At 40.9% G+C, this 21,204-nt stretch overlaps 1 protein-coding gene across 4 annotated transcripts in view; it reads right to left on the reverse strand.

Annotated features, from left to right (window-relative positions):
- The window catches only part of FOXP2 (forkhead box P2), a 1,129,496-nt gene that overhangs the window by 481,439 nt on the left and 626,853 nt on the right, over nt 1–21,204 (reverse strand). For 2 of the 4 annotated variants that reach the window (XM_074367190.1, XM_074367187.1), the window contains exon 1: nt 17,279–17,709. The exons of 1 other annotated variant lie outside the window; for it this stretch is intronic. The gene's annotated coding sequence lies outside the window, so the exon portion shown is untranslated. Of the gene's footprint in view, nt 1–16,038; nt 16,057–17,278; nt 17,710–21,204 lie in introns of those variants that run through there. One more of the 4 variants, XM_074367188.1, reaches the window with a different exon arrangement.

Genomic DNA, 21,204 nt, shown 5'->3' on the forward strand with positions numbered 1-21,204 from the left:
TTTTCTACATGTGAAATTGAAAACTTCTTTAGATTACTAATAAAAACCCAAAATGCTCACTGGATAAATAAAAAAAATTGGAAGTGAAAATTGTTAGAACTTTAGAGATTATTAATTTATTCTTACAGGAGTTTGTTACATTTTATATAAATCACAATTTTATTTCTGATAACCAGCGAAATTTAGGTTCCATTTCAATCCCTTATTTAAAAAAAAAAAAAGCTCAGAAATGCCATGTAATATTTTACTCTGGTGTTTCTAAAAGTGTGCTCTTCATACCACCTTCTTTGAATTCTATAGAATATTTTCTTAATGTACAGCTTCCTGGTTCCTCTCCAGAACTATTGATGAATCAGATAATCAAGGTCAGACTGGTCAGCAGTTTGACAATTTCCTCTAATCAATTCTTATGACTAGCAAAATCATCACAAATGATTTTTTTCACTTATTTATATTATGTTTCAGATATTTCCTCAAGAGCACCATCTACGGCATTTCATAAACTATGTTAAGAGACATTAGGTCTCTTTATTTGAATAAATGCTTTCATTTTCTAGCAATAAAAGGTGATTCCCTCATCTAACAATATATTTAGTTTGGTTATCATAATTTACTTGGGCATTTTACAAGGGAGAATTCAACTGCCCCATCAAAAAACACACTAAATTTACTTTGACTTTTACCACCACACATTGAAATTTAAATTAAGTAAGAACTAGTTAAAATGACTAAATGTCCTTGTTGGAAAATGTGATTATAAAACAAATAACAGTATAGCTCTGTATGTAAATAAAGGCTACAAACAAATACAGGAATATTTTTTCAATTAAATCTTTCTTAAATTTGTATCACTATGTCATCAAACAATATTTTTGTTCCTCTAGTTGCATTTCCTCAACCTCTATTAACATTTTCAAAAAAAAAAAAAAGAGAGAGAGAGAACTTCACACTCTGAGGAAGACCGTAACAGTTCATTAGCTTCACGAGTCTCAGCTGCCCCACACCTGACTGCATTAGGTCTTTCTGCACTTTCCGTTTTTAGGTCACAGAAATACTGTAAGTGATGTAATGAAACCACAGGCTTGTCTGTATCTTCTCATACAGCCAAGTCCCGACTCATAAATATTTCATTTATTGTTGTCTTAACTCTGAAAGAGATTTGCCTGTACTTTTCATCTTTTATTTTGAAACCTCTCTCTTCTGAAAGTGATTCTGACCGTGACTTTGGTAAACTAACACACACGACACTATAAAAAGGACTTTCACTCCACACAATGGCAACTACCTAGGCCTATGTACCAAAAATTTTCAAGACTCAGAACTATAAAATTCATACAATTTTGAACTGAGTTATTTCACAAGGAAATTCAATATTATATGATACAAGTATGTTTTCGGAGCCTTAAAATGGTAAGAATTACCGTTCACTTAAGTGCCGATACGTCAAAGAAAGCAAGGTAAACACGAGATGAATTCAGAGGAGATTAGGGGCATTGGGTATTATATGTTAGTTTGGAATCAGAAATCACAAATTACTTGTTCAAGATGTTGAACAGTGAAAGCAAAAAAAGATTAAAATTCCAAGAAATGATGTTTAATTTACAACTCTTTAATATGATAAAGTAACAAATGTTACCTCTAAATCAGGCCTCTTCTCAAAAAGAGAGCTATGTATTCTGAAGGGGAAAAAAAAGGAGTCAAATAGTCCACCAGTGAGCTGAGTACTGTGGATTTGCCCATGGCAAGGAAGAAGGAACATCAAGGGAAAGAACTTTACTATCTCTCGTTCTTTGTCTTTTCATCCATCTTCCCATCTCCTCCAGCTGATACTGTATAATCTACAAAGTTTACAGCAAATATAAGAAAAGAAGCATCCCCCAAGACAGACTGTGCAAGGTTGGTTTTCTGTTATCTTGAAAATATAAATAAAGAAATACCAGAACATATTAAAAAAAAAAAAAAAACCTTAAAGAGTCAACGTAAGTAAATATAGCAGGAGGTTCTCCTGACCCAAAGGCACAGAAGCAAATCTAGTTAAACAGCCTTCTGGCTGATTGAGAGCCCTGATGTGATCAGTTTTCAAATTTCTGATTCCACTCAGATACCTCACTCATCTAATTGTGCCCAAGGCGTCTGGTCTACCCCTATGTATCCTCACTCACTGGGTCGTGCCAAAGCTTTGTCTCACACTTCAGGGTGCCTCTGCTAACTCTGATGGTTCATGACTCTTCTTCCCAACCCAGGGACCTTTCGGACATTTTTGTTTTTCCCTGACTTACAGGAAAACTGATGTGAATGTGGTTCCTGGTTCACTATCTAGACCACTGATGGCTCAGCTGGTCACTGCACTTTATTAACCAGGTTGATGCTGTAGTACTACTGAAGGCAACTGTTGAGCATCTAATGAATTATTGGCTTACTAATAATTTCTTCTCTCTGAAGGCTTAAGAAGCAATGAGGACAACTACTACTTTGGACTTAATAGCAGTGAAAAAGAAGAACTATAATGATAAAATCTGTCACAGAATTCTTAGAAGTCCATGTCAGTTTTCAGCTCATAATTTCAAACCAGTGAACAAACTTTGGCATGGATTTTAGAAGTGGAGTTGAAAAAAGATGTCTATATTTATATGAATAACTCTGCGTGTGTGTGTGTGTGTGTGTGTGTGTGTAGCAAAATATAGTCTGTAGGCTAAAACTGGCTCACTGCCTGATTTTAGATGTTCTGTGAGGAAAGAATGGTTTTTACAGTTTTAAACGGTTGAATAAAAATTAAAAGAAGAATATCTTGTGAAATAGGAAAATCATATGAAATTCAAACTTTAGTGTCCATAAACAAACCTACCAGCACACAGCCACATTCGTTCATTAGGTATTGAATTAGTTATTGTCCATCGCTGCTTTTCTACTTCAATGGCAGAGTCAAATAGTTGTGACAGAGCCTGATGGCCCCCAACCTATATTTATTAGCTAGCCCTTTACAGGAAAAAAATAAAATTGCCAACCTCTACTTACATATAATGGCTTGGCATGAAACTCTAAAATAAAAAGTGGCCTGTAATAAATATCTACTAAAATTATGAATTATTGAAAATGAAATTATGAGCCTCCAGCCTCAGAAGACACAAAGGAAAAATTTTTAAATATCTTAAAAAAACACAGCTACACAGATATTATTCAACCTCTAAAGTGATAATACATGGCAAGAAATAGTATAGAAACAGACTCAAAGCTTTAATAAATACTTAAAATGGGCTGAAGCAAATTCCACTCACCCTTGGGGGGGGGGAACACTTCAAGATCTTATTTATATATGGGAAAAATATTAAAAAAGACATGAGCCTTCTGTTTGGGGACAATGGGATGGTAACAGATAACTGAAACAAAGCTGAGTTTCTTGAATCTTAGGTGGTTTTTAACTTCTCCACCAAAAAGAAAAGTGAGAAAACTAAAACAGAAAATCAAATATGATTAGTAAGAAAATCAAAGCTCAGGAATTAATAAGAGGACTGCAAGTCACTTTAAAGAAGTTCAAGTACAAGGATCAATGGATTACAATTTCAAGAATTGTTATCACAGAACCATAGTTGATAACCTTGGAAGAGTTAATACACAACAGGTGAGCAGATGTAAACCATAAGAGGGGGCAACATTATTCTATTTTTTTAAGGTAAAAGGATTCTAGGAAATGAAGATCAGTGATCTTGACACTATTCCCCAACAAAATTCTAGAACAGGTTACTAAACAGATGGTTTGTGAGCACTTAAAATTTTCTTTAAAACCTGCCATGGATTTGTTAAAAATAAGCCATGCTAAACCTTCCTTCCTTTTCTGACATGTATATAATGCCTGGACCAAGAAAAGTGTGGAAAAGTCTCTCATGGCCAACTAGGGGTAGGTCCACTTACCATGTGTGTAACTTTGGGGAAATTTCTTAACATCTGGAATTAAGAGAAACTCTGTCGAGTTTCTGCATGTTCTGTGAACAGAAGCACCGGCAGCCTTTGTTCTAGACTGTCTTTTCAGGAATGTCTGTATTGCAAATAGTCTCTGAAGACAGAGATTGTATCTCCCTCTGGAACAAAGGGGAGATTTGCTTACAGCCCATTATAAAAGATCAGGGTTCCTAAACTTGGGGTTCCTCACCTGTGATACAGAGTGTGCAGCATGGACTTGAGCTACTCTGCAGAGCCTCTGTGGGACCTGGAGGACGAGGAACCAAAACAAACATGAGGCTCATGCCGCTTGCTGTACCAGGAGTAGTAAAGTCCATTGTCTCTGACTCAGAAGTCTTTTGTCTCCTATGATAGTCCACAGAACAGTGGCTGGCTAACTTGTCAGCGTGCAAGTTGGGTAAAATCTCAGATACCTCACAGTTCTTGACAACCTGTGACTCAGCTTTGCCACTGGTAAAATGAGGAAACAACAGTATGATCTTGTAAAGGTAGCAGGAAGATTAAATTAATTAACATATACAAATTGCTTAGAAAAGTATCTACTTCAGCTGCTCAATGAGTGTTAGCCATTATTATAATGACAGTTACGATTAACTTCAAATGTATATAGGTAGGTAAATAATCGCATTCAGAGGATTAATGACAAGTCACAGAGTCCAAACTCACTAACTTTAGAACAAGCTCTATTCTTATTAACCCTGTTCTGCTCAATATTTTCATAAAAAATTAAGTAGAGCTATAAAAATGTATTAATCAAATTATGGATGACACAATTGTTAACACAGGTAACAGAATCAGGATTTTTTAAAAGCTTGACATGCTCAATAAGTAAAGTATAAAAAATTTAACAGATATACACATCCTATTTTTAAAGTAACATATTCAAATTCTATGTTAGTTCCAACTTACATGAAATGAATTATAATTCTATTAACAATATAACAACATGACTCAAAACACAAATTTGCTGTTAGGTTAGAGAAAAATGGAGATAAATTTTCACTGTGTTCTGAGTCATTCAGGCCACACTCATGCTATGGTATTTAGCTCTAGATACATTTTAAAGGGAAACTTCAGCAAAGAGAAGCCTTCCCAGAGGAGAGTAATCAGAAGTGTGAAGGGTGAAATAAATCCGTATAGTATATATAAAGCATAACTGAAGAAACTTGATTTCTTTATCCTAAGAAAGGACAAGTTTATTGAGGGTGAAAATGTTTCAGACATCTGCAAGGTTATCTATGTGAAACAGTCTGTGTAAAACCAAAGGGCAGAGCTAGAAGTAATGGTTAATTAATTGATTCCAATTCAGTATAAGGAAGATTTCTATCAATTAAATTTTTTCAAATATTGAGTACTGAGATAAGTGCTCCATTCACGGATGTTTCTGAAAGCCACCAGCCAGAACTACAGAAATGGGGACTGCCTCTTTCACGTACAGGTATCTTTAAACTGCTCACTTCTTGTCTGTAAAAAAGTTCCCCCACAGGAAGTGGCTCCAGGCCTCTTGTCTATTTTCACTTGTCTATCTTGCCTCCCTGGTTTCTGTTCCATTTCAGCTTCTTCAAACTGACAATTGTTCTTGGCAGCCCACCTGACTTTTTGATTTACCTCTCAGATTATTTCCTCTTTCCATACACTGCAGCCCACAGGCCATGTCACAGAGGCTCCTGGGTAACAAACCCTAGCCCCATCTCTCATTTGGCTTGGAAGGGAGAATGAAAAATTAATTTCCTGATCTCAATTTCTTTCAATTCTAGGATTCTTAGACTCTTCTTATTTCTTTTGCCATTTATAGAAATTGGAAAATGATCAGTGATTGATGAATAAATAAATAAATGAATAAATGAATAAATGAATGAACATTTTAAACAACTGATAATGAGCTTCTTTCTTCCTTAAGAACTAGGTATCTGAATAGGTCTAACATCTTTCAATCAGTCAAACAGATGACAAGGAGTGAGAAGACATGAAAACTAAACACCTGTAGGAACAAAGAAAGCAAGTATGAGAGCAAAAGGGAGACACTAGAGGTAGAAAAGGAATGAGAGCAGACAACCATGGGGAGAACCCCAAAATTAATTCTCAGAAATGATTAACCAACAAAGTCTCTTGTTTATAAGCCAAGCCAATTTATAAGCCAAAACAAAATTTAAGGATATATAAAATAAAAATATATTTGAATGAAAAATGAAAGGACAGTACTAATCTCCTAAGAAATTATGACAAGAACAAGCAATTGCATTCTTGCAAAGGCAAAAATGATACGCACAACGATACTGATCAATCTCAAATGTGTTATGCTAGATGAAAGAAGCACATATACATGTATCCATACATATATACAATGGAGTATTATTCAGCCATGAGAAAGGAGGATATCCTGCCATTTGCAACAACATGGATGGACCATGAGCACTTTATGCTAAGTGAGACAAGTCAGGCAGAGGAAGACAAGTACTGTATATCTCTTATATGTGGACTCTAATAAAATCAAACTTACAAAAAACGGATAGCAAAATGGTGGTTACCAGGAGATGGGGATGGGAGGACAAGGCTAACTCTGTGTAAGGCTACAAACTTGGAAGAAGCAGTAAATAAGCCACAGAAATCTAATGTGCAATGAACACAGACAATATTGTACTATAATTACATAATGTGATAAAATATGGCTACAATGGTAGTCATATTACAAAAAAACCCCACACTGGACACCTTAAATGTACACAATGTTATATGTCACATTCATTCAATTAAAAAAAAAATGTTCCCCCACCAAAAAAAAGACAGATTTGAAAAAAAAATAAACAAAACTATACAGACAGAAAACAGGTCAGTGGTTACTAGACGGAAGGAGGGGTTGAGCAAAAACCACAAGAGAAAATCTTGGAGTGTGATGGAACTGCTCTATATCTTAGTAGTGGCAGTAATTACACAACTATATATGTTTCTCAAAATACAGAGAACTATACACTAAAAAGAGGTGAATTTTACTGTATGTAAATTATCTTTATTTTAAAAATGGAAAAAAATTAAACAGCTTAAAATGCAATTTGTAATGCAATGAAAATATGATTTGTGTCATTAATAAATTACAATAAAAGTCAAAGTTTTGAGAAAATTATCAAGATAATTTCTACAATATGGTAACTGATATCTTAGTTAAAAATGAAACATCAAATGTACAGCCAATAGCTTTTTTAAAATAAATGTATTTTCACTGTCTTATGAATCGTTAACAAGTAAAAATACTCATTCACATTCTATTTTTAAATATCCTCTCATAAAAATCTAATTCTAGTAATAAGAAAATAAACATTAAATATTTTTATCATTTATGTATTCATGGCTTGTTACCATATATTCTCTATTATCGTACATTTGCCCTTAAAATTTGATCTTATATAGTAAGAAAAACAAGTTGTCTCTCAAAACAAAAGCAAAATTTACAACAACAATGTTCCTTTAATACAGTAATACGAGTAAGCATGTACTTAGTCATATTTTAGAATCTGGCATCATTTCAGCCCAGTGGGAATTAGATATTTTCAGGACACAATTAGAGGGATATCAAAGACAACAGATATGTAAAATCAAATACCAACTAGAAACAACAAATTGCATTGCCTTTCTTCTATCTGTGGCATATTTTGAGCAACAGACACCCAGGACCAGGGATAGTTTGACATTACTAAAACCTACAAAACAGCAAAGAATTAGAAGTGATGAGAGGGCAACTTAAAAGCACACTTCTCTGGAAGTAAGGAAATATTATAAATAGATCAAGAAAATATAGGTTTACAATGATTACATTTGGGACAACACAAAGTCAGGCTGTCAAATGAGTTTTATTTTTAGTTCCAGGAATAGACATTCTCTATAACATACAGCAAAGTAAAAGGTATTGAAATGTGAACATTTGCAAGCTCAGAGCACTGCTAAAATCCATCACCATGTATAATCCCTACCTTCTGAGTAGAAACCTGGGGCCACACTCCTTGTCTGTCTGCACAGTGGGCTGTCACAAGGAAAGCAGCCAGAATGAGAAAAGAGACTGTCCTTTCACGAGGGCACACTTCATGAGGTCTGCACACTTGGCATAACGATGCACTTCATGACTGGGGCAAAGCGATGAAGGAATGATCTAGATGAGGCTCTAAAGACTTTTCAGCAGATCCCAGCCAAAGAGGAAAGACGTCTCAAGAAATGTGGGGCCAAACTTCCTATGCGATGCACTATATAAAACCCTTGTGTCACTCCCTTTAAGCCAAACTACAGCCAAGACAGGCAGCGCTCCTGGAGCTGGGAGTTGGGTTTCCTCCTAACGTAGCACACACAAAGACTGGACCAACATTTCAATGCCCAACATTTCACATGGCTTCTAAAAATGTATGTGTGTGTGTGTAAAGTTCATTAAAAAGGAGAGCTCCATTTTTCAAAAGACTAAGTTTATCAAATAGCTCACCCAATTCCACAGTTTATTTCTGGACTGGTGCCACCAACAGCTAAATATATGTATGAGCACAATACCAAGGCAAAATTGTGAAGAAATGAATATTTACGGTATGTTAATGGTATGTGCTTCAGGGAAGAGGACGCCAGGTGGTTATTTGTTTTTCTCAAGCCTGACATGACCACTTCCACATGCACTCCTGTCTCCTCTCTTTGATTCAGGATTCGGCTTTAATAAGGGGAGGCTCCACTCCTGACAGAGGAGGGGAGTGATGTGAAAATACCTTGTGGGCTACAACAACTGAAGGAAAATACCCTTACATTTCAATTGAGCCCCGTGAGCTTCATAAGCAACATAATTTGCAGTAATTTTTGTTGGTTTTGTTTTTACTTTAGGGACTCCTGTTTTCTCCAGTTCATTCTCGTGTGTGCGTTTATGTGGTAGTAAAGAGAACACATGTTCATACCTTCAAATAAAGCTTTCAGGTGAAAGTAACCTAAAAACTAGTCCAGACTCTTGTTAATTTTGACTATCACACAACAGTTAAAGTCAGACCAAGCACCAGAATACAAGTCTTCTGGCACTTAAGGTGGAACTCTGCATAGTAATCCAAGCTGGCCACTTCACTGAGATAATAATTATGCCTTCCAGAAGGGTTCATTTTCATTCACATTCTAATAATATCACATTATTACTCCCAGAGAAGTCCTTTAAATCAAACTTTCTGACTCGGAACAAGGAAAGGAGAAGACACTGGGACTTGGAACAACCAGATGGCAACATGGAGGGCAATGGGTATTTGAGGACCAGGAGAAGAACGGCAGAAAGTGCAGGTCAGTAATATGTTAAAAAGGGAAAAGTGGGACAATTATGTAATAAAACCCCACTTTGCCTTGCTTCAGAGTTTGCCAAGTGCCACATATTCACTGGTGGTATAATAAGTTACCAGAATTATTTCAAAAGATCTCATAATTCAGTCTGGAGGAGGGACAAGAAAGCTGAAAATGAGAAGAAGTGGGCAAAGAAGAGAGACCTTCTTCATTACCAATAGAAAAGATTACAGACTCCTTCTCAAGATATTTAGAACAAAATTGCTAAGCAAGTTAATGCAAATTGTAGATATGGATATAGCACATGAGAGGGAGCTCTCCACAGCATCAGGTTTATGAGAAAATAATCTGTGTATCTTTGTGGCATCATGTAGAGACTTGAGTCACTTATTCACATCTCAGCTGTGGGTGTCCCAAAGGAATCCGAGCACACAAAAGAGTAGGATTTTAAATTTGGAAGGACGGATTTTCCATCAAATCATAAATCCTCAACTTGCTCTGTTTAAGGATAGATACTGAAAGAATGAAAGAAGAGAGAAACTGTAAACTTACGGTGCGTGTGCCTATGCAAAAAAGTAAAGCTATCTAAATCTAAAGGTTTCAGAAGACACCTTGACTTAACCCCAGTCCCTCCATCTTTCTCATGGACAACCCCCAGAAATACTCGGTACATCCATGTTGTACTCATAGTGTAGCCATTAGAAAAATCTATATACACTACTTACGCTATTCATATTAAGATATATGATGAGTTGTGTGAATAAACATGTCAGTTCAACTGTACTGTTATTATATCTAACAACTCAACTATTGAGCATTTGTTGTCCAAAAGCATGAACATCCACTTGCAACTTGCAAAAGTTAAATGTCACACTGTTTCTCAGATCAAGAATAAAAAACAGATACAGAAAACCAAATTTGCAGCATACCTACCTGAGATGACAGCCATGTCCTGGCCAATATAACAGTGAGCAGTTTACCAAATGTGATATGGTATAAAATAAGATGAAAAAGAAAGATGAAAACGAATTTCAATGACACATCAAAAAAATTAAGCAATGATACAGATAATAGTAAGTTCATGGTCTTCCACAAAATCACACATCTCTCCAATCAATATTTAGTTTGAGACTTTCTACCAAGTACAAGGCATGTTCTAAGCACTAGGTGAGAACAGCATACAGAAGAAAATCTTTGGATCCATGGAATGTACACATTCTCATTGGACCAGATGATAAGGAAACAATCTTTTTAATGTCAGTTGATAGTGCTAAGGGAAAAATAATGTGTGATAAAGGTGACAGAGTGTGAACAGTGAGGATTTGTTATTTTATACAGGACAGTCAGAGAAGGCTTCTTATAAGGGTATGTTTGAGCAGAGACCTGGAGTTAGTGAAGACAGCTGAAGATAGAGCATTCCAGGCAGAGAGAACAGACGGGAAAACTCTGAGGTAGATTCAGCTGATTCCATTTTGAGGAAAATCAATGAAGTCAGTGTGTCCAGAGTTGACCAAAAAAAGAAGAAAAAGTTAAGAAATAATGTCAGATAGGTAGCAGGAGTCAAATAATACAGACTTATGTAAGGTCTTTGTCTTTTATCCTGAGAGACACAAGAGGCAGCTGGAAGGTTTATACCAACAGTGGCATAATCAGACATTATCTGTAAAAGATCACTCCGCTATGTGGAGAATAAACCTCTCCCTCTGCCTGGAGGGAGAAGAAAGGGGATCATTAAGGAGCTATTGCAACAATTCAGGGAGTTGCTGATGGTCCATCTGATCAGACTGGTGCGGGGAGAGGGTACTAACTAGATGTATAAACAAGATTTGGGGGGACCATTTAGCTCAACTAAAGACAGACTGAGAAAGGGGGAAAAACTGAAGACAAAAAGGAAGTGAAGAATTGGCTACAGGCAGACATATCTAGATCAACCAAATCCTGGAACATAAATTTGGGTGAAGTAATGGTGAGGAAGAGTTTTTAAGGATGTTGGGGATCTTTTTTTTAAATGAGATGATTTTATGACAGTCTACATATGCTAAGATGTTAAGATATCTGGATTAGTGTACTATAAGTTTCTCCTCACTATCTGCCAGTGAGAAATTTTATAAACACTTTCTCTGAAATATGTCGGCCACAGATTTTTTTCTTACCCCCTAAAATATACTTTAAGAAAGTTTGTTTTTTTCTTAAGTTGAGAAAAAGTTACAAAATGATGGTTGTGGTTGTGTATGTGTACCAAAATGACACAAAACAGAAATGATACAAAAAAAAAAACCTTTCACAGAAAATGCCATCATAAAAGTTAAGAAAGAAAAGACATACATGAATATGAGGAAAACTTTGTTCTTTCTAGTAACATCATTCATTTTAGGAATTTAAAGTTAATTTCCTAAATCTATTCTTAAAAATTGTAGGATATTCTCATGGTACAAATTTTTTAGACTTATGTTAGAAAAAGAAACACTTTAAAAAGAAACACTAAAAACTTAAATAAATTTTAAATCAACACTATCTTCCACAAAGTATATTTTAAGGCTTCCAAGATAGAAATCAAAGGAAATTGAGGAACATTATTAAACTAAAAATGCTGAGAGCTTTTAAACCCCTGGGGATTCATTTGCTTCACAGCAATGTGCTTTTTCAACATTTAAATTTTATTCGCTCTTGCTAATGAAAATAATTTGCTACAGCAGAAAGGAATGAAGATGTCAGCTCCATATGACATATTTATCAATATAATAGTAAAGTATATTCTAGAGATCGTTGGTGGACTGCAAGAAGAGAGAAGTGCACAACTGATTGGGAAATTGAATTCAATCAGTAGAGTGTAAGCCCAAGAACATACATTTCTAGTATCAAGGAGTTCAAAAGGTTGCACCTGGGCTTCCATAGATAGTTTATGGAGAAGATAGATTTTCAATAAAGTTTTAGATAAAATTACATAAGTTGAGGTAATTTTAGAATTCAAATTGCTCATGGAAAGGAAGTTGGACAAATGAGCAAATATAAGCCAATTTAGAGAAAGTAAACATTTAGTTCACAATCATAAAATGAAAAAGTATTAGGATTCAAAGTGAACTACAAGCTATACATCATTAAAATACAATATTGCTTTAAAGTGAAATAGGGGTGATACCAGCATACCTCAGTTTAGAGCACAGATATACTCTGTTAATTTGGCTGCTGGGCAAACTTCTACATAGAAAAACACAAATTCCTAGCCACTCCAATTATAATAGAGATTATGCTCCTAAAAATAATTAGGCCAGTACTTAATAACACCACATTTGAGAAAACAGCAAATCACTGAAGCATCTATTCAGAGAAAAATAAATAAATGAATACCATTACTGAAAATGTCACCACATACCTACAGGTTTACGTTTTCATTTTAACATTAGTAGTGTTGGAACATAATAAATCTAAATCTTCTCTAAGGACCTCTCTCCAGCATCTTGATATTCTAACGTTAACCTCTTAGGTATAATATCTCTTCACATTTCACCAAAGTTACTCAATTTTTTTGTTCATTTTGTCTGGAAAATTGGGGTCAGGGAATAGATGAATACACTGTGCAGAGCAAAAGAGTATAACGCAAAAATACATCAGAGGTAATGACAAGGCAGAAGGAAATCAGCAAGTGGAAGTTAAGCACCATCTGTTTTAAGAGGTAAGAATATGGACAAGGAAAGATTATGCTACTTATTGGTATTTATGTAATTCAGTAGCAATGAATTTTCACATAACCAATGCTGGCCTAAAAAAAACAAGTAATGGTATTTTTAGGCAACCCTCCTAACTATGCTTAGTTAAGGTGTTTGGAAAAAAAAAAGTCACAAGATAAATGAAGGAGCTAAAATTTGGAGCAACTCTACAAGAAAGCAATGAAAATGACCTAAGCCTCATTAAAAAAAGAGAAAAAAAGCCCAAAGAACTTAAAATATTTTACCTGATAACACTATGAAAGTGATGACTGGAATCTAAGTATATTAAGAGATAAATAGTTGGATCTAAGAAGATATTCATGTCATCTAAAGGAAGAAAAGAAGCAAACTATGGCATATAAAATTTGAATGAGGCATTAGATTATCTGCAGACCATAAGTACTGAAATGTGTTTAAGGAAAGTTTTGAGTACCTGGATTACTTTTTCAGAAGGCTTAAGAATATAAACAACAATCTTTCTGGTTTGGATTTGATCAAGTTTGTTAGAACTTTATGGATTAAGAGCTACATAAGTAAGGTTACTTTCAAAATCTATTCCAATCTTAAAATCTCATTGGACCTAATTTAAGGACTATGCTATCTTTTATCAAGGGGCAGTATGAATCTGGGCACTGGTTAGAACACTTTGGATCCATTCACTTATCACCAAGAGTACTACCATCCATCACAAAGTTAAAGGGGAAGAAAACCACACACACACACACACACTGTGCCAAGAATTAGTATTCAGTAACTGTAATGGAATTGATATTATTTTGGAGTTCTACTGTGATGTACAATTTAGTCTAGCAACAATCATGTCAAGTGAACTCCTTAGTGATATTCTCGTCTTACAAGTCGACAGTCTCTTTTTGATTTAATTCAGAGAGGCAGAAAATACGTGACCACTTCCATCCTTCTATCAGTTTTCTATCTGTGTTATAACTAACAGCTGATCTAACAGAGACCTTCAACACACAAGCAGACCAGCGTGATGAGGCTGGGTAGCTATAAATCTTTCAATCTATCACCAATAATATCTCTTTTATGTAATTAAGTTCCATATCCCTCACATTTTCTCTTGAAATAAAACTGTCTGGTAAATTTGTCTGGCTATGTTCAATATATTATTACCAGTTTAAATCAAAACCATGAAGGTATTTTCACATATTTAAATATACTTTTCATAAAGTACAATTCTAACAGTTACGCAAAGAGGGTTGTTTTGTGTTCTTGAGTTTTTCTTTGTACAAAAGGAACATAACTTCTCATTACAGGTTATCTGAAATTTTAATATTCGCTGTTTTTCCTCTTTTTATGGTGTGTCACATGCTACAATTTCCCCCTATTTTAGGTTTCTAGAATATTTCAAGGGTTTATTATGTTTTATTTTTTAAAGCAAAACCACTATACTACCATCAGTGCAAAGAAATAAAATTCCAAAGACAGTTTACTCAGATATAACTATTTATAAATCTATTCATATCATAATATAATTAAAGGTCTCTTTTCACTCAGAATATGAATTCTATGAATACAATAATCAACTTTAGAATTTCCACCACTCTGAATCTCAAAGTTGAGGAATTTTGAAAAATAGTTTAAAATAGTTAATTGTTATTTGTATATATTTTCCTTTGATCTATTTTAGTATCCACTGTAGTAACATTTAATCATTTATGTACCAAAAAGAAGGCATTTATTGTACTCATATTTAAATTGAATGTTAAAAGTTATTCTTTTAATTTTTTTTGTATTATTGTACTTAAAAGTCAACTTTAACATGATATTTTAAAATTCAGTCTTCTCATTTACCAACAAGGATGTATCATCAGGTTTCTAGTCTTCTCTTTAAAAGTTAGTGACTTAACCACAATGAAACATTTCTTTCAGTTTTCAATAACAATGAAATAGTAGGTTTCTTAGAGAAGTACTGAACTGAACAACTACTAAACATGAGTCTAGTTTAGTAGTAAAAATGGATGGAAGGAAGGAGGGAAGGAAGGAAAAAACGACTTTTAAAAGCTCTAAAGCTGAAATGAAAATTTATGACTCTAATGATCATAGTGAATATAACTTTATACCTACTTTATTAATGTATATGTAAACAAATCAAAATTGTAAATTCTTGTTTAGCAGTATTAAACAAACACTACATTTTAAAATTCCAGGACACTGAGAATATACTTATCCATAACTCATACTGACAGAAAAGATAAACAGGCCCTTTGACAACACAAAACATTTCCTGACGTAGGCCACGATGCAAAGTTGAAGAGAAAAATATCTGAAAGCTCATCTTTGCTTCAGTTTTGACCTCTAACACAGACTTGCTATTAAACACACCCCTCCTGTCTCCACTGGAACCTAACCAAACTGAGTGAGGAGAGTGTGCAAAGATGTGCCTTCCAGGCAAACTCCTGTTTTCTAAAAGTTAATCTCTCCAAATACTTCCAGTTGGAAAACGTCCACTTGAGCTACTTGACACCAGGGCATCACTTTCTCCCCTCGGCTTACCTGCTACTACTTAATTATTCTTCTAAGTAGGCTCTGGGCAAGTTGGGGAGGTGGCTCTTTCAGCACTTCGGGGTCCATGATGACTACATATGTACACACCTTCCACACTCCCACAGGTCTTTCACACCCGTTCTCCCTCCCGCCCGTCCTGAGCACTCACCCTGGCCACTTCCCTCGCCTCACGTCGCCAACGCCTGCCCACCTGAGAGCAAACAGTACTCGAGGAATAATCCTCAAGATCAAGAAACTGGATTTCAACATGTGGTGAGAGAAAATGGGGGAGGGGGTAGGAGCACTACAGGCAGCAGCTGTCCATTAAGTGGTTTAAATCTGTTGGTTACAAAGCTGAATAAACAAATACACAGATGGGTCTAGTTCCTTGGGGATTCCGCAGTCTGAGGAGGCTCCCGCAGTCTGAGGAGGCTCCCAAGCAGTGTCCAGTTCGGCCTCTCTGGCCTCGTCCCTGAGCAAAACGCGGTCAGATTCCGCTCCCAAAGACCCCCGAGTCTCACGTGCCTTTCCCTCCCTTTGCTCGTAATGAGTGTCACCCACGCGCCAGGTGCCTCGAGAGACTTACCTAAGGGATCTCAGAGTCTGAGGAGAGAAGAGCAACTTTTCCTCCCTGCTCTAGTCCGACGAGAATGCCCGCAGCAACCGCGGGTCCACACAGACGCAAGCCCCTAGGTCAGGGCGTCGAGGCGCCTTCCGGCCCGCGGGGGCGGGGACGTGCGGGCGCGGCGCGCGGCCACCCAACGGGTCCGGCCTGCGCCGCCGCCGCCGCCGCACGTGCGCCGCCGCGAGCGCGAAGGGGCGTCCGGACTAGCGCTCCGCCGGGGTCGAAGTCAACCCCGCCCGCCCGCCCTCCGCTCGCCCCCGGCCCCCGCGGACTCACAGGTAAAAGCCAACCGAGAAACCCCCCCTTTCTCCGAAAGGTGTGCGCGCCCCTCCCTCGTGCCCTCTCTGAAGAACCGGGAGGCGCGATTTCATCCCAAACCCACCCCGAGAGTGAGGCGACCTTTCCAAAGCGGAATAAAACTAAGACCAGGACAGACCCCGAGTGAAGCGAGTCTCGCTAGCGGTGGACAGGGAAAAGAGCGCAATCGGGGGCAGCTGACGAGATGCACGATCATCCGGAAGCGTCGCTAGGGACCAGGAGTTTCTTCACTGGAGAAGCAGGAGTGTTCCCTCTCCGCCTCCCGTTCCCAGAGAAGTACTTGTGAAATGTACGCTGAAGTGTCTAACTTAGAGACGAAAAGTGTGCACTTGCCCAACTGAGTAAATAAAGGTCAGCAGTTGGATCAATAAAGTGTGTGCTTCCAACCGCTCCATGTTTTTACTGTTGTTTCTCCTCCTGGGGTGGGGGTGGGGGGGCGAAGAGGGGAAGAGAGGAAGAGGCAACAAACAATAAAAATAAAAGAGTAAACAAACACATCTGGTGTTTCAACACATACTCCTCCAGCCGTGGTCTCTCCGGACAAGGCAACATTTTGCATATTCAAAACTAAAAATCATCCGTGAGCCAGCAGCAACCACCCCTCTCTCGACTCCCCCCTTCCCCTCATCACAAAGCAAAATAAAAAAGAACAAGTGGTGATGCTGGGTCCAGAACGCGACCCCGACGCCGAGCCGAAATTTGACACATGTCACACCCGCCCCGCCGCGCCGAGCGCGGAGGCTGAGGCGAAACTTTGCCGCCGCCGCCACAGCGGGAGGAGCGCGGAGCAGAGTAAAGTCGCAGCCCGGCCCGGCGTGGAGGTGGCTGGGACCGGGTGGGGGACGGAGGTGCGGCGCGCCAGAGTGAGGGCGAAGAAACTTACCGCGACCGGGGACGCCTGGGCAGCGTCCCGGGAGGTGGCACCCGCGGTGCCGAGGCAGAAGCCCCCAAACAACACTCACGCGCGAGTCCCGTCAGCCGCTGCTGCGAGTGGGGGCGCGCCCGGGGGGTCTGGAGGAAGCCGCAGCTGGCGGACGCGGCCGCCGCATAAATAACTCGGACTGGCGCTCACGGGCGGGCTGCGGGTGGCGCGGGGCTCGAGCCGGGGCGCAGCGGCCGCCGCGGAGCTGCACGCGCCGGCGTGTCTCGCGCTTTCTCGGAGGCTCGCGCTGTCTCGCGCTGCCGCTCCCCCCACCCGGATCTGTGTGTGTGTGTGTGTGTCTGTATGTGTGTGTGTCTGTGTGTGTGAGTGTGCGCTGGCGGGCGCGCGCACCCGGCCGCGCGCGCGTGTTGTTGGCAATGCAAACTGTACACACACTGCGAGCGGAGCCGCCTCTTCTCGGAGGGGCAGGGTGGGGGAAGGGACGCCCCCGAGGATTCTAAAGTACTGCTGGGCCACTTGTTTGTTTTTGTTTTACTTTGCCTCGTTATTGTTGATTGTTGTTGTTGATCCTCAAAGTGGTTTGGAACCAGCTGGTTAGGATGTCTGTCGCCCCCATCCACCTATCTCCCTCGGTCCCCCAACTTCTTGAAGGGAGGGGGAAGCGCGGAGCGGAATATTGTTCAGATTTGCAGCGGAGCCTCCTGGCTGACGTCAGGTCCACCTGCTATGTAAACAACTCGCTGGAGAACTTGTTTGTTCTGCGCCAGATCTTCCCCCACCCCCCCCTCTTCTCCCCACCTCCTGCTCCGCCTCCTCGCGCTCGGCCCAGACGGCGAGTCGAGGAAGGGGGTGGGGAGGGAGGAGAGAACAAAACCGTATGCTGTATTGGCAAAGCCGAGTTGTGTCTGCTGCTTCTTGGCAGTCCCCAAAGTACGTCCTCTCAGCAGACGGAGCTGCTGGCAAATGAAACAGGGGATTCCAAGTGAAGTGCAGAAAACCTCGAAGGGATCCTAAACCCTCGGTGGCAAGGAGTTAAAGTACATGGTAGTCAGAAAGGGAGACCCAAGCGTGCGTTAAAACGCTGATTGGCCTTTCTTTCAGGGTGTGTGCCTCTGCGGCCCGGGGTGGAGACAGGCTGAGTGTCCTTCTCACTCTTCATTGTTGTCGTGGCTCCTGTCTCACTTGGGCCCGGGAATTCTTGGGCTTCCTCGTGGTCGCACAGCCTGGGTCACCGGCTTGGGGCCGCGCTATGGGCCGGCCAGGGAGGAGCTTGGAAGGAAGGGGCCGCCGAGACTTTTAGGGTCTGAGGCTTTCCAGACGGGCCCTATCAGTGACTAAGGGGAGCAAAAGTAACTGGAATGAAAGGAAAGAAGAAACTGCCAGAGCCGGTTCCGCGCGCGCACTTCAAAGCCGAGGCGCCGGCGTGGGGGATGCGCGGGCCCAGCCTCCAGCGCCTGGATCCCCGCTCCTGTCCATGGGGTGGGACTCGGCCAGCGGGCCCACGCGAGACCGCCGGGATGAGAAGGGAAAGGCCGAGGGAGGACGAGACGGGCCCGAATGGGACGCGTGGCCCGAAGAGGGTTCCCTGGTAGCTCCTTCCCCACACCCGCTGCGGGGAGGCCGTTCCTCCCGCCAGCCCCTCCCTTGCCCGCGGGCCGCGCGACCCTCCAGCGGCCGCGTCCTCAGAGCGTCGCCGCGGAGCCCGCCGCTCTCCTCGCAAATCAGTCGCGAAGCGTGGCATTCCGAAAGGCGCTGAAACTTTCCTCCAAATAGCTGCAGCCGAGAGGCCCTGACGCAGAGCCTGGCCCCCGTCTTCTTCCCGGCCAACTTTAACATCTCTGGTGGCAGAAGAGGGGGTGGTGGTGACTGGGGAGATGGGTGAGCAGGACCAACTTCTGCCTTTGAGTCTTTCTTTTTCTCAAAGAGCAGCGCGCCACACACACACACACACACACACACACACACACACACACACACACACACACACACACCAGCCACCAGCAACTCTTCCCTCCAGAACCCGCAGTTCTCCCGGGGAGGAAGCAGCCCTGGCACCCACATCTGTAAACACACCGTCAAGTTTTCTAGTGAAACCAATTAAGTCAATAAGCAACGGGGCTGGTTCTGGGAAGACGGTCCCTGCCAGGAGAACGAGGAACGAGGTAGAGCTGGGCTTTGAATTGCGGGGATTTCTGTGAGCTTTCAAAAAACTCCAGGCAGTCTTTAAATTAAATGCCCTGCTTATGGATTGTGTCCCCACTCTTAAAAATTGTCTTTTTTAGAAATGCAGGCTGATTAGTGAACCAAATTTTTTAAAAATGGGAGCGAGGACAGGAGGCAGAAGTCATTTAAATTACAAAACACCAGACGCAAATGACCCCACGTCGCCCTTTTGAAAGGTGGAGATCATTTTATGTTAAGTAATTTGCGTTTATTCTTCACTAGCAACCCCGAATAAAAAGCGGCTTCTCTGAATTAGCCTGAAACTATTTTGGAAAAGAGCAAACGGCGTCGAAATCCTTGGAGAGCCGAGGACATACCTTTCCACTGCGTTTGTGAATAAAGGTAACAGAACAGTCAAAAGGTCTACAGCTCCTCACTTTTTTTCCTTCTTCTTCCTCCTCTGCTACACCGACCCCACTTACTTCCCTTTCTCTCTAGGGGTCCGGAGGAAGTGAGCGGGATAGGTTTATTATAAATGAGTCTGGACAACTTGGAAGAGAAGTTCAAGTTCCCAACGAGGAGAAAAGAAAGAGGGTTATGCTCTCGAGATTTGGAGAGGAACATTTAGTTAGCCTTTCACTTTTCTGTACACAAAGACACGTTTTGGTGAAATTCACGCCACTGACGTTTCTTTCCTGTGAGTAAAATAGCCAGGCGCCAGGAGGTGCAAAAGGATATCTCAGTCGGAGGAGCACATCTTTCTCAATTGGCCGCGCACCCTGGCCAGGGGTCTTTTTAAGCGGGGCTGAGCCTGCAGTCCCCTTGCGTCCCCCGCTTAATTTCGCCCCCATAATCTATCTCCTCTTCGCCTGCTGCCCTTCTCGGGCCACCCACCCTCCCTCCCCGCAGGGACTACGCCTGGGGAGTTGAGACAGGGGGTCCTGCCAGGAGCCGCTGCCCTCGGCGGACCCCTCGCCCGCAGCCAATGGGCTGGGCCCGGGTTCGAGAGGTGAAAGTTCAGGCCCAGGGCTCGCGGCTCGCCCCCCCCCCCTACCGTCACCTCCCTCCCAGCCCCCGCCCCCGGCCACACTGCAGACCCAGCCCGGCTACCAGGGGCTGCCACGGTGGCACGTAGTTTGTTGATGGGTGGTCATAAAATATATTTATTTGCAATTCCTTTCCCTCGCCCACCACCCCCGCCCTGGCAAGGCCCGGAACACTGCAGGCTTTGTTCGCCTCGCTGCTGGTGGAGCCGGCCGGGGTTTAGCGCTCTGTGCTAACAGACTCCTAAAAAAGTTGAAGTATAATAATAGGAAAACCGGGTTTCCGCAGCCGAGGGAAACGCTGAAAGGGCAAACAGCGAACGAATAGTTTTCTTTTGCACAAGTCACTGGTCAGCCCGCTGGATCACGGCAGCCTTGAAACGAAAGCCTGCATATCAGAGAGAGGGGGGAAGCCAAATTCTGTCCCTGTAGTCGCTGCGCAGGGTCGTAGCCACAGCTCAAGTCTCCTTTATAGCACGTGGGTCTGCAAAAGTCGTTTAAAGAGGTTCCAGGGGAAAGTTAAACGGAGCTACTGGGTAATTGAGGAGTTTCACCAAGTGGCCCTCGAAGTTCTCTCACAAAAATTTATTTGATTTCAACTTTATTTTACAATGAAACCTCAAATCAACAAATTCCCAGACACTGCTCTATTATGGTCCAGGTGAAAGATAAATTCGTTTGAAATAGTCACTGCCAGCGCATCTTGAGCTAAACAAATCA

This window comes from Camelus bactrianus, chromosome 7 (assembly GCF_048773025.1).
Source record: "Camelus bactrianus isolate YW-2024 breed Bactrian camel chromosome 7, ASM4877302v1, whole genome shotgun sequence".
NCBI classification, from domain to species: Eukaryota; Metazoa; Chordata; class Mammalia; order Artiodactyla; family Camelidae; genus Camelus; species Camelus bactrianus.